This window comes from Oxyura jamaicensis, chromosome Z, assembly GCF_011077185.1.
Source record: "Oxyura jamaicensis isolate SHBP4307 breed ruddy duck chromosome Z, BPBGC_Ojam_1.0, whole genome shotgun sequence".
Taxonomy (NCBI): domain Eukaryota; kingdom Metazoa; phylum Chordata; class Aves; order Anseriformes; family Anatidae; genus Oxyura; species Oxyura jamaicensis.
In genome coordinates, this window is record NC_048926.1 from 72025784 (window position 1) to 72038555 (window position 12772).

Genomic DNA, 12772 nt, shown 5'->3' on the forward strand with positions numbered 1-12772 from the left:
AAAACTTTAAGCCAAAATTAGGTATGCTAGAGAAAAATACATGGAGTTCTTGGACCTCCCTGATGCAAGTGAGCTTGTGGCAGGCAAAGCTGGTGGGACTTGTAGTGTTCAGAAAAAGAAGCCTCTGCCAGAAGTTCCCATTCTGTGATCTACCATACTATTTCCAAGCACAAGGTTCTGCACAGTCATGACATGAAGTAAAGCAGTTCAGAACAAAGGAACTGATTATGCTCCCACATCAAAAAAGGGTGATCAAACGTCCTGGGCAATGCTGGGGACTTGCACTACAACAGAGACAAAGAACTGTTCCTCACAAAGATGGAGACATGCCAGTCATCACTGACCAGTGTGGAGAGACATACAGAAGCAAAGCAGGTAATCTTCACTAGGTCCACCACCAGAAGATGCTGCAAAGTGAGAATCTTTTGAATGCTGTTTATGTCACCGCTGGCTCTTATGGTAACTGAAATGGTAGTCAGGGACTACAAAGCATGTAGTAAAGATGGTTACCATCAACACCATAAAAATGCCCATCAGGCACAGATTTATTAGATTAGACTCAAAATTAGAAGTTATTTTAAAACTGCTACGAATCTCTAGATTCTTCAGTGAATATATACACAAATTTTTCATTACAATTGTAGAAAAGAGCCACCTTGTTTTGATCTATTCACCTACACAGCATAAGATGTAAGTGTAAAATTACATGTAGGTAGCTACCAGCAGATATATTCAAAACCAATGTGAGAGCTCCCTCACAGAGAGTACAGCAACTGTTAAAAATACCCACCATTCAAAGTCTTGAACTGTACTATTCCTGATACTAAGAGAGTTCTGTCATATTAACACTCTAAATAAAATTTAGTCAATATTGACCATGCAAACAAAAGAGATTTCAGAAGTTCTTACAGTTATTGAACAAGTCTTTTCATTAACTAAAATGTGAGAACACGTAAAAAAAAATGGTACTCAAGAACATAGAAATGTTCTTGCACAGAAAAATTGTATTAACTTCAGGAATATTATAAAATTCAGAAAAAAACAGCAAAAATTTCAGAAAGGAAGTAAGATCAGTAAGTATAGTTACTTTCTGGTCTTCCAACTTGGAAAGGAAAGGTCTAAACAGAAGAAAGAAAGGAAGGAAGGAAGGAAGGAAGGAAGGAAGGAAGGAAGGAAGGAAGGAAGGAAGGACGGAAGGAAGGAAGGAAGGAAGGAAGGAAGGAAGGAAGGAAGGAAGGAAGGAAGGAAGGAAAAAAACTTATTGCCATAGCAGAATTAATATAAAAGCAGAGAGCAGAGACATGCAAAACCAACTCCTTCACTAGCATTGCTTTTGCTTCTCCTGACTTTCAAAGTCCTGTGGACTTTGGGAAAGGAACTGATAGCCACAGACTAAGCTGATTAAGCCACAACAGAAGCAACCTGAACAGGGAGCAGTCAACTTTGAAAGTGCCATCACCGTATTGCCTGCAATTTTCAAAGTGTACATTTCTAGAAGAAAAGAAAGTGCATCAGCTTTACTGCCACTTCTTAGTTTCTTCTCTCTCAGCTCACCTAATACACTCCCAATATAACTCCAAACAAAAAATTGAGACACCATGGCAACTAGCAACTATTCCATACATGTTTATGAGTATTTTGAGAAGCCCAGTGTACAACCATTATCTGGTTCTTCATGATCATACTGCCAATTATGTGCCTGCTGCTTTTCACACTACAAAAGGTAACCTAAATTCTAGCTATTCTCCAATCCTGATTATCTTTGCAACAGGTGAACAGTGATGCCAGTCTAGCAGGAATTGCAAGCTATCTTACCTACTGCAAAAAAATAGGTGAGAGCCAGAACCTTGCTGGGCCACACCACATTTGCTCTGCCAGATGTTGAACTACAAGGCATAAAAAGTTTTAATTACACCTCTAGGATATATCTCAGAGAGCATTCTACCAAACAGTTTCCTGTTAGGCTTTTAGCAGTTTTGGGCCTCTCAATATAAGAAAGACATTGAGGTGCTGGAATGTGTCCAAAGAAGGGCAAAAGTCGGTGAAGGGTCTAGAGATCAAGTCTTACAAGGAGCAGCTGAAGGAGCTGGGGTTGTTTAGCCTAGATAAGAGAAGGCTGAGGGGAGAGACATTATCATGCTTTACTACTTCCTTAAAGGAGGTTCTAGTGAGGTGGGGATCAGGCACAAAGGATAAGACAATGGGCTTAAGTTGCACTAGGGGAGGTTTAGGTTAAATTAAGAAAAATCTCTTTACTGAAAGCATTGTGCATCATTGGAATAGGCTGCCCAGGGAAGTGGTTGAGTCACCCTCACTGGCGGTCTTCAGAGGCATGTAGATAATAGAATTACTAAGGTTGGAAAAGACCTCCAAGATCTTCTGGTCCAACTGTCCCCCTACCACCAATATTAACTACTAAACCAAGTCCCCCTTCCACATCCAGCCTTTCCTTAAACACCCCAAGGGACGATGACTCCACCACCTCCCTGGGCAAACCATTCCAATGCCTAACCACTCCTTCCGAGAAAAAAATTATCCTAATTTCCAAACTGAACCTCCCCTGGTGCACCTTCAGGCCTTTTATGGTTTAGAGGTGGACTTCAGTACTAAGTTAAAGATTGATCTAGATGATCATAGAGGTCTTCTTTGACCTAAATGATTCTATGATTCTATAATGGTAACATTCCAGCTTTGTTACTTTCAGTGAACTACCTCTTTCAATACAATTTAATCACTCTGCTCATGCACTTGTCTTTAGATTGTTATGCAAAATATAGTTTAACCTTAAGATGTTTTTATTACATGCAAAAATGAATCAAAATCAATAGTTTTGAAGCTTCCATTATCACCAAAGATAAGAAAAAGAAGGTGCTGAAACCGAATACCTGAAGATACAAGCAGATTAAATTATGACAATATCTTGTATGTAGGTAGCTCTTCTTACAGGAAAGTCTAAAACACTTTCCAGTGGTAGATGGTATTATCTATCCTATTCATAAAGCAAAAACACACAAAGAATCAAGAACTGCAGGCGCCATGTGTCAGTGTTTCCACCTTTGGAAATCTTACAGTCTGGACTGGACTTAAAGATCTCATTGCATGCTAATGTGAGACAGAAAATAGACCCTCCCATCAAAAGCTACTGCGAAGTCTCCACAGCACAATTCTTTTCTGCTTTTTCTTGTTCTGCAAAGCAAACCTGACTCTATTGGAAATTTACATTATTTCCTGTTTAAAATTCACTCCCACCCCACTCAAGAGAAACATTTATACTATATTAAATTTGGCACTTTGTATCCCAAAGAAATTGATTAATGGATAGTTGCTTTCTATTCTGATTAAGATGTCCAAAAGCTCTGAGTCTAGTTGCAGTACCTGTAGTATCTGCATTTTGTCTTTCTTCATTAATGTAGCAGTACATTCCTGACCAAAGTAATGAATTTGTCAAAAGTTTTGATGATAGATGATCGATAATAGATCGATAATAGATATTTTCAATGATTTATTGATATATATATATATAAAAAAACAAGCTCACAAAATCTAGGGGTAATTTGTTTGAATTATAAAGAGTAAATTCAACTAGTCTCTAGTGTCTTTCTTAACAAAAATATTTCAGAAATGGATTTTATGTATCAGTTTCACTAAATTATCTAGAATCAGATACTGAAGATGCATTAGCATCTAACAGGAGAAAAATGCACTTCAGCCTTTGAGGAGGTCAAAGCAAAAACCCTGCAGAGTCCAGGTGAGGGGGAAGGAGAATGTTCATGGTTCACAAAAAAAGATGACAAATTAACAACAACAATAACAACAGAAAGTGTCAAATATTCTTCTCTGCCTTGTGTTTTTTTTCTTTCTTCTGCTAAGTACACTCATGGGTTGTAAGCCATCTTCATGATTCAGCCTGGCTCAAATCCTTAAAGCTTAGGCTTGGCAAACATCGGTGTTACTTTCTGGCCTGGATAAAGCATAAATACAAACCCCAGGCTTGGAGCAAAGCAATTTTCATCCAGAGATTAAAACTGAAAAAAAGTCTCTCCAGTATACGCAGTACACATGCATGCACACAAAAAAGTCTTTCCAATATACTCATCACACTAAAAAACTAATTATAAAAGATTTTCCTTGACATACCCCAAAAGTCTGGATGACAGTTTTAAAGATATACATCTTTATTGGTCATATATTCTCAAGCAAGTAATTAGGTTTCATACATTCAAATAGAAAAGTGTCAGAGAGCAAGCAGTCTAATAATGATAAGAAATCTAAACTGCCAAGGATTCTGGTCTCCTTTTCATTTCTTTAATTACGATATCACGTTGCCATCCGATAGCTAGCTGAAGAATGGCAGAGCTGGAAAAGAAGACCTTTTATATTAACTGAGATGAAAAGAAGGAAAAAAAGATTATGAATTCCCACTCACTGAATACAGAACAGCATATTTGATCAATAATGGAGTTCTTCTTTCTTCTTCAGCAATTAGCAAATGTGCACATTCAGATTTATAATGGAATAGGTCATATGAGCAGTCCAAGCCATGAAAGTAGGAATATCAAGTCTAGCCATGATTTCCAGGCTACCCCAGTCTGAGAGAGGCATATTTAATCGTTCACCATTCCATGGTTTGAATTGGTTTCATAATGGGTTTTCAGCTCATACCGCATTAGAAGAAGTGGCTACTAAAAAGCAGAAGAAATCAAGTGCCCCATGCATTTCAGGCTTTTAATTTCACTTTCACTGGTCCTTGGGATATATGAAATCATTTTGTTCTAAGAAATATGCTGCTGAAAATCCCTGTTGTAACCACCCACGTCAGAAATAATTCCAAGTCTCTGTTTGATTCTTCTGCCTAAAGCCTCTACTGCAAATTCAATCTATCAAATCAAGTCAAGAGATTATAGTCTTAGTAAGGTAAATCCCATGGGCTTCACATACACTAGCTGATGTACAATAGTGTAACACAGATAGAGCTATAGTGACTATGTTTAAATTCTCCAAAATGTTTAAAGGAAAGGTTGGTAAACTATTTTAAAATGAGTCTTGCTTTAGAAAGGATTTTTCTAATCATAGAAATTTAAAGAACATAACATTGGGATGAAGAAGCTATGTCGTTATTATGCTGTAAACTTGAACTAAACCCAGAAGTCTATCAATATATCTGCCCAATGAAATAATTTTAGTTTAATGGATGGGCAAGGAAAAAGATGCTTAAAGAATATGCTTAAAATCAATATTCTATTCTAAGTCCTAATCATAATGTTAAAATTGGTCTGAGAATTACAATAATTTAGAAGATTATATGGTTAAAATATGGGTACCATGAAAAATGAAAATCCTCTTTTAAACTCAACAGCTCAGATGTGAAAATTTGTCCTTTAAAAATCCTTTTAAAGAAGGTTACTGCTATAAGGATGCCTGGCACATACTATTGGGATTTTTATTTTTATTTTTAATTAAGATATTCGTTCAGAAGAGCATGTCAGAAGGTCATAAAAAAATTAAAAGTTGCAGAACACTGAAAACATAGTTGTAGTTATAGCTTATACACTTGTATGTTATTGTTTTTGTAAATAAAATTCAGCAGTAATACATGGATACATGTTTGCATGTATCCATAAAATCCTAGTCCAGTTTTGTGGTGAAGTCTTAGGGCAGACCATCCAAATCTTGTGTACTTATTTATAAACATATTTCTATGAAAGAAGAGATCTTCAGTTTCAAAAGCTGTGTTGCCATTTGTGTTTGCACATTGTAGAATATCACAACAAATTTTCAATGTGACAGCAGATTTTTTTCCTATGATTTATGTATGTAACAGACCTATAGGGAACAATTGACAAAGAATAAAAGGCTTTTTGAACAGCCTACCATAACAATTATATTTGTGATTGTTTTAGTACATCTTAGACACTTTTTCACTTTGGTAATGTCTGAATTATCTTCCATAAATAATGACAAGAATGTTAACCTTACAGTTGATATACCTTTGAATTTGTACATCAGCCAAGTGCGTTTGTCCCGATTCATGCTATGTCTCATGCAAAGAATATATAAGTAATTTTTACCTGCTGATGTATTTCTGCATTTCAAGTAATCTTCAGTTTTTTATTTATATTTAATTACAGATTGTCTATATTTTCAGCCTGCTTTATCAGCGATTTAAAAGCGAAGCAAAGCAAATAAATCTTTTTTACATAATGCTCACAGCCTTTTCAAGAACTATTCAAAGCAAGCTTTCAGACCTTTAAAATGCTCAGTGTGCCAGGCCTGAAATGTTAAAATAAATTATATGAGAACACATATAGCTAGAAACAGAAAATTGCAGAAAAGGGCTCTTGGAATTTTTGCATTAGCTGTCCTGTGCTTTTTACATAAGCTAAAGGAACTATTTTGCGAAGTTATTCAATTTGTTCATGACAATAAGAGTAAAGGTTGAATTGTAAGGAGGTGAGACTTGCAAAGAGCCAACTGTATCACTTTTCAGACCATCTGTGAATGGAGTCAACTGTCATGCAAAAGAAAAATTGGCAGGATGCAAATCAGCCAACAAAAAATTCTGAACAAAATGTCCATCTTCCAGACCATTTATGTCTGGGTCACAAATCAAGCAACTCAAAAGTAAAGTAAAGAAACACTAATCATACAAGCAACATTTAGGCTCAGAAAACAAAAAATGAAAAACAACAACAAACAACACAACAAAACATAATAAAAAATCCTCCCTAAACTTTTCTCCCTGATATAACAAGGGTCATATACACAATGTGGTGCACCAAATATAAGGAAGACAACAGGGAATCTAAACAAACCTGCATTCATTATGAACCTAGACCTCTTAGTCCAAATTGCAATGTCAACGTCTTAGGATTTATTTTCTTCCTTGCAGTAGTCAAAGTTCCATTCCAGCTTCTTTCCTCAGCTTAGGAAAGCAGAGTGAGATACAACCTAAGAGCTTACCACAAAAGCTCAGCTGAACTATTGGAAAATAAAGGTTCATCATACCCCATCCAATTAATCACAGTAGGATCATGGTGACCCAGCACTGGGGGACAGGAATAGATACTCTGCTAGTCTTCTTTCTCAGATAAAGAAAAAATGTTTCTCTGAGTACCACTGTGCCTTTATGAATCTATGAAACAGAGTTTTCTGTGCAGCTGCTCATAGTCTAGTGCAATAGGTCAGGAAACACATGGTTCATAGTGTCTGTCATAACTTAGGAATTGTTCAGGGCAAATACTTTTTTTTTTTTTTTTTTTTTTTCCCTGTGAGTCAACTTCTCTAGTAAGCTTAAATAAGAAATTAATTTATGACAGGGGAACCCATAAATGTTTCCTAATTTTCCAATAAAGTGAGAAAAATCATCATTTTCCTCTGACTCTTAATTCACAAAAGCAGGGATCACCTGATAAAAAAAATAAATAAATAAACTTCATTTTGAAGTCATTGTTTCAATTCAAAGTTATTGCTCTATTGAAACTGTAAGGGGAGATTCAACTCAATTTGAAAGTGAATGTTTAGCCAGTTAACTAAAATTGCTAAGCAACAATTTTGTTAAATTTAAAAGACTCCTAATTCAGGAACAAAAATAAAAGTCTATTCAAATTCACTACAGAGTAGGTGAATATTTGGAGGTAAGGAATAATATTCAGGGTTATCAAATTAGAAGGCAGATTCCAAACAAATTAGTTTTAATCTCTATTTTCATTTCCCTATTGAATTTCCAGTAAAATATCCTCTAGCAGGAGAAAACATACACGAATGCCTCACAAAAGCAGCTTTGGTGAACACGTGTTTAAAATACAGCCTACAACAAAAGGATGTTTGCTTCTGCCATGGCACTGTACTCGGTGTGCTGGGTTTATGTGGCAAGGTTTTGGTAGAAGGGAGCTGTAGGGGTGGCCTCTGTGAGAAGAGTCCAGAAGCTGTGCCATGTCAGATGATGGCCAGTTTCATCCAGCTCTAAAAGGGAACTGCCACTGGCCAGATATGAGCCAGTAAGGGATGTTGGTTGCACCTCTGTGAGAGCAGAGTTAAGAAAGGGGGGGGGGAGGGGGGGAAAGAGGAATGCTGCACAACAGCAGATGGGAGAGGAAGGAATGAGAACCAGACCTGCAGCCCCCAAGTTGAGGGTAGGAGGTGCTCCAGGCATGCAGCAGCAGTTCCCCTGCAGCCTGTGGAGAGGCCCCTAGTGGAGGAGGCTGTCCCCCTGCAGTCCATGGGTCCCACATGGAGCAGATTGCCATGCTGCAGCCCGTGGAGGAGCCCCCGGTGGAGCAGGTGGATGAGGCCTGGAGGAGGCTGCGGCCCATGGAGAGCCCCTGCAGGAGCAGGCCCCAGGCCAGAGCTGCAGCCCGTGGAGAGGAGCCCACGCAGGAGCAAGGGGTCTGGGGGGAGCTGCCACCCGTGGGGGACCTGTGCTGGAGCAGTTTGCTCCTGGGGGATGGATGGATCCCATGGTACAGAGCCATGTGGGAGCAGTTCTTGAAGAGCTGCTGCCTGTGGCAGCCCCTGCAGGCTCAGTTCGGGAAGGACGGCATCCTGTGGGAGGGACTCCATGTGGAACAGGGGCAGAGAGTGTCTGTGAAGGAGCGGCCGCAGCCCCCATTCCCTGTTCCCCTGCACCAACTGGGGGGAAGAGGTGGAAGAGGGTGGATGGGGCAAGGTGGTTTTATTTATTTTTTGTTTGTTTTTCACTTGTAAAACTTGTTAGTAAAAGGTAATAAATTTCTCTAATCTCACAATCCTTAGTCTGTTTTTCCTGTCCCTATAATTGCTGAGTGATCTCCCTCCCTGTCCTTTTATCAGCCCTTGAGACTTTTTCATCCTATTTTCTCCCCCTTTCCCTTTGAGGAGTGGGAGTGAGACAGTGGCTGTGGTGGAGCTTGGCTGCCCATCTGAGTAAATCCACCACAGCCAGACCCCTGCAGCCCCACAGAAAACACTCTCTTCACTGCAGCCAGCCCAGCAGGTCTTGCTACAACATGAACGCTAGCTGTGTCTAACTCCAGAAGGGACATCAGGGCAACTCCTAAAAACTCTCCTGCTGCAAGGAAAGAAAACTGGTTAGTGTATGCTTCTGGTTAACTGTTACACTGTTTTTGATGAAGAACAGTGTAAGGTGTAGAGTAAGTCAATAATTATTTCCCACCCAGCTTCACTTCCAGTTCTTCAATCAAAATGTGGAACTGAAGGAAGCTATGCAATATTCAGGTCTCAGAGCTTCGCAAACTTTCCTAAATCTGCATGAATTGGTCTGGAAATCTCATTATAACATGTTCCCAAGAAGGAACTAGTAGTCAGTTTTCCAGTTCCTGGCTAAAGCCATTAGGTAAAACAACTAGAAGGAAAAAAAAAAAAAAAGGGGGGGGGGGGGGGTTGTGAAACACTTGGTTGTTATGCATAAAATATGAGGGGAGGATACCAATTCCCACATGAACCCTTTTTTTTCTTGTATCTAAACATTGCAGATCCTGACCATAAAGCAGGGAGTGGGAAGGGAGGTACACAACCTTAACAGGATTGCTAACCATGCCTGGAACCATGATGTCACTGATCGGATGATATTGCACAAACACGACAGGAGTTCCACATGGAAACATGCTACCTAAATCATGGTAGTTAAAATTATGGCCATCTTCCAACTGCTTAGAAATAATCTTTGTGATACTTGTGACCCAGTTGTGCCAATTTACTCCTGTGAAAAGCAGGACTGAGTTAAGCTACAGAACCACAGACGATAAAATTCTTTGAATCTAAATTACCAATTGGGATATCACCATCATGATTTTTTTTCAGGTCTGGATTCTTAAGGAAAATGTTTGACAAAGCTTTTCCAGTACAGAAGATGAGATGTTATAAACAAGAAAATTACTGAGTGCAAAATTACTGTAACTAGTACTAGTAGCAATGTTTATGCCAAAATACTGAAAATCAGCTTTAAAAAGACACAAATTCTCTGGTTTGACTGTAGACATAGATACTTCTTATATACAAGCCAATAAAGAATTATATACCTTTTCAAAGGTTGGCTTATAACCACTGATATAATATGAAACGTTGAGTACAGTAATAATACAGAAGTGCATTACCTTACTATCTACATAATGTAGAGTCCATCTCATAATCTCTGTCAGATATCATACTTCCTTCATGTAACATTCACCATGGCAAGGAAATCTCTCTCTGTCTGTGCTCTCACAATGAAAAAAACAGTTCACATGTCTCCCTTACTAATCTCACTTAATTCTAATCTCCCCTTAATAATTTCCATATTAATTTAACTTCCTACTCCAGAATCTGTTTTATGAAGCATAACTGTGTAATGCTAAATTATTATTCCTATGTTCAAAATTAGGAAAATACCCCCTGAACAGTATAGCTGGTATCCTTGAATGTGGAACTAAATATTCACATAAATCTGTGTGCAAGATGGTATCTAATAAGGAAATACTACGTATGATTTAAACATAATTTATGTTTCTACATGCTTTTCCATTTCAGACATCAGTGGGCTCCCACTGGGATTGTATACCTTCATAATTTTGCATGGGCATGCCTCCCAAGTCACACTAACCCGCTGAAGTGCTGAGTGCACCATACTGGCAACAGTATGTGAAGCTGCAGTGCCTCCTCTTGTCACAATCATATATATCACCATAGGCACATGAACACACAAACATGCACATAGGATCTCTCTTGTATCATTTGGTACAAAGTGTCATTCTCTAATTCCAATTCCTTATGCCAAAACAAACAAAGTAAACCAAAAATATTGCCACACCAGGAGCTGGCTAATAGTTTGAAGTCCTGCAGAAAAACACCACTGGTCACAACCTAAAATAAGCTGAGCAGCTCTCACTAAAAACCTTTGCTGAACTTTCTCATACTAATTTTAGCCTTTTACATAAGCAATCAGTCATAATCAATCTGTGCTTGATTTATCAAAATGGAAAGGCCTCCACATGACACATTGTGTCATTTGGGTCTCTATGAAACAGGAATTTTTACTTTTAGCTGATTGTTCTTTGTCTAATAGTGTGACAGCAATCAAAGCAGGGCTAATGTGTCCAATTCAGAGTTCACAGGACTAATCTGGCATACCTTCAGTATTTATGCAGCTTTCAAGAGAAAATATGTCAGCCTGGAAACCATAGCTGTAATTTACAAAAGTCCATTTCTATTTGTTATTCTATTACTATTAGGACACTTTACTGCAGAAAAATACCTGCAGCACCTCTGATGAGATCTTTCTGTATTCATTTTCACATCAGAATTTCAACACTGATTATCCTCATCTGTGCTCAATTGCTCTACAATCAAGGTTTGGCAGCTTTATATCAGACGTGTCAAATACACTACAATACATAACTATAAAGTACAAATGGTCCACAATAATTTATTCCTGCAAAATAGCTGAGTCAAAATAACTGAGACATTTATACTGTACAATTTTTCTGTACATCTTTTCCATCACTAATGCATAGCTAATGCATCTAATTAGTGTAATAAAGCATAACTGATTATCAGTGGAAAGTATCATAAAACTTTTTATACATAGTTTAAAGGCCATGATTAACAACAGAATCTGACACCTCCATAGACAGCAACACAACTGCAGGACCATAGACCTGCAAACTCACAAACCATATTAGATGCATTGTCAACAATGGAAACTATTTTTCAGTGGTAGCGTGTGGAAGTAGCAACAGCAGGTACTTTTTAATGCCCAGGCAAATGGAATCACTTTAAAGAAAGACACTGCTTGCATTTAGCAGCTTCAACTAGCAATCAATGGTGCAGGTTTTGTGCTTGCTTTGCTGAGAATCTGCTGCAGCTGCGAAGGCCTGTCTGATCACTTCTGCAGACATGCAAAGAGCTATGGAAAAAGCACATGATACCAGAAAATTGCTGGATAAACAGGCCAATCAATTTTGCTACACAAAAACCAAGGGCAATTTAGATTGTTTCTCTGAACCCTTACTGTAATCTATAGGAATATCCAGTGAATATTATAAGGAACTTGGTTATAGTTCCTCTACATAATGGACATGAATACTGACTGAGTGATTTTTTTGAAATGTTCTTTCATAGGGTAGAAGCTTCAAAATTCAAAGGCCTTAGGAAAAATTCTCTCTCCTGAATAACACTTCGGTAAATAGCTCAAGTCAGTTAACTTACCACCAGAGATATGTTCGGGCAATTAATTGAAAGGGACAGTACATAAGCAATTTATTTTTTTTTGTAGACGCTTTGAAGCTTCAAGCTGTTATTTTAATTACGCTTTTAAATCACTAGAATTATAAATAATAAAATCATCTCACCTCCTTTGATAGCATGGGGCCCATTTTCCTACATACAAATCATGTTTGTCAGAGATACTCCCCCAAAGACTCGTTTTTTCTACTTCTTTTTCACTTACTCTCCTCTCCCTTTCATACGTGTTTTAAAAAACAAATGCTTATACTGAAGAAGCCAGGCCCTCCTGCCAGCTACAAGCTTCCATCCTACTCCTATCCTCTCTCATAATATGTCACCTTGTTCTTGTGAAAAATGGAACATTCTTTACAGTGGAGATCAGCATGCTGTAGGAGGAAGAAGGCAGCTTTGCAGCATGCTGGAAATACCAAAGTACCCAACTTGAAATGGGATGACAGTGTTGTTGGTTAAAAGCTGCCACGCTCATGAGGGAATAATATATATGTCTGTTTGGTTGGGGTTGAGTATTTGCTTATTGTCTAACATTTGTTTTCCATGTCAGGAGATTCTGTGT

At 38.1% G+C, this 12772-nt stretch overlaps 1 protein-coding gene across 2 annotated transcripts in view; it reads right to left on the reverse strand.

Annotated features, from left to right (window-relative positions):
• RASGRF2 (Ras protein specific guanine nucleotide releasing factor 2) overlaps positions 1–12772 on the reverse strand; it is a 139154-nt gene that overhangs the window by 37445 nt on the left and 88937 nt on the right. The window lies entirely within an intron of this gene.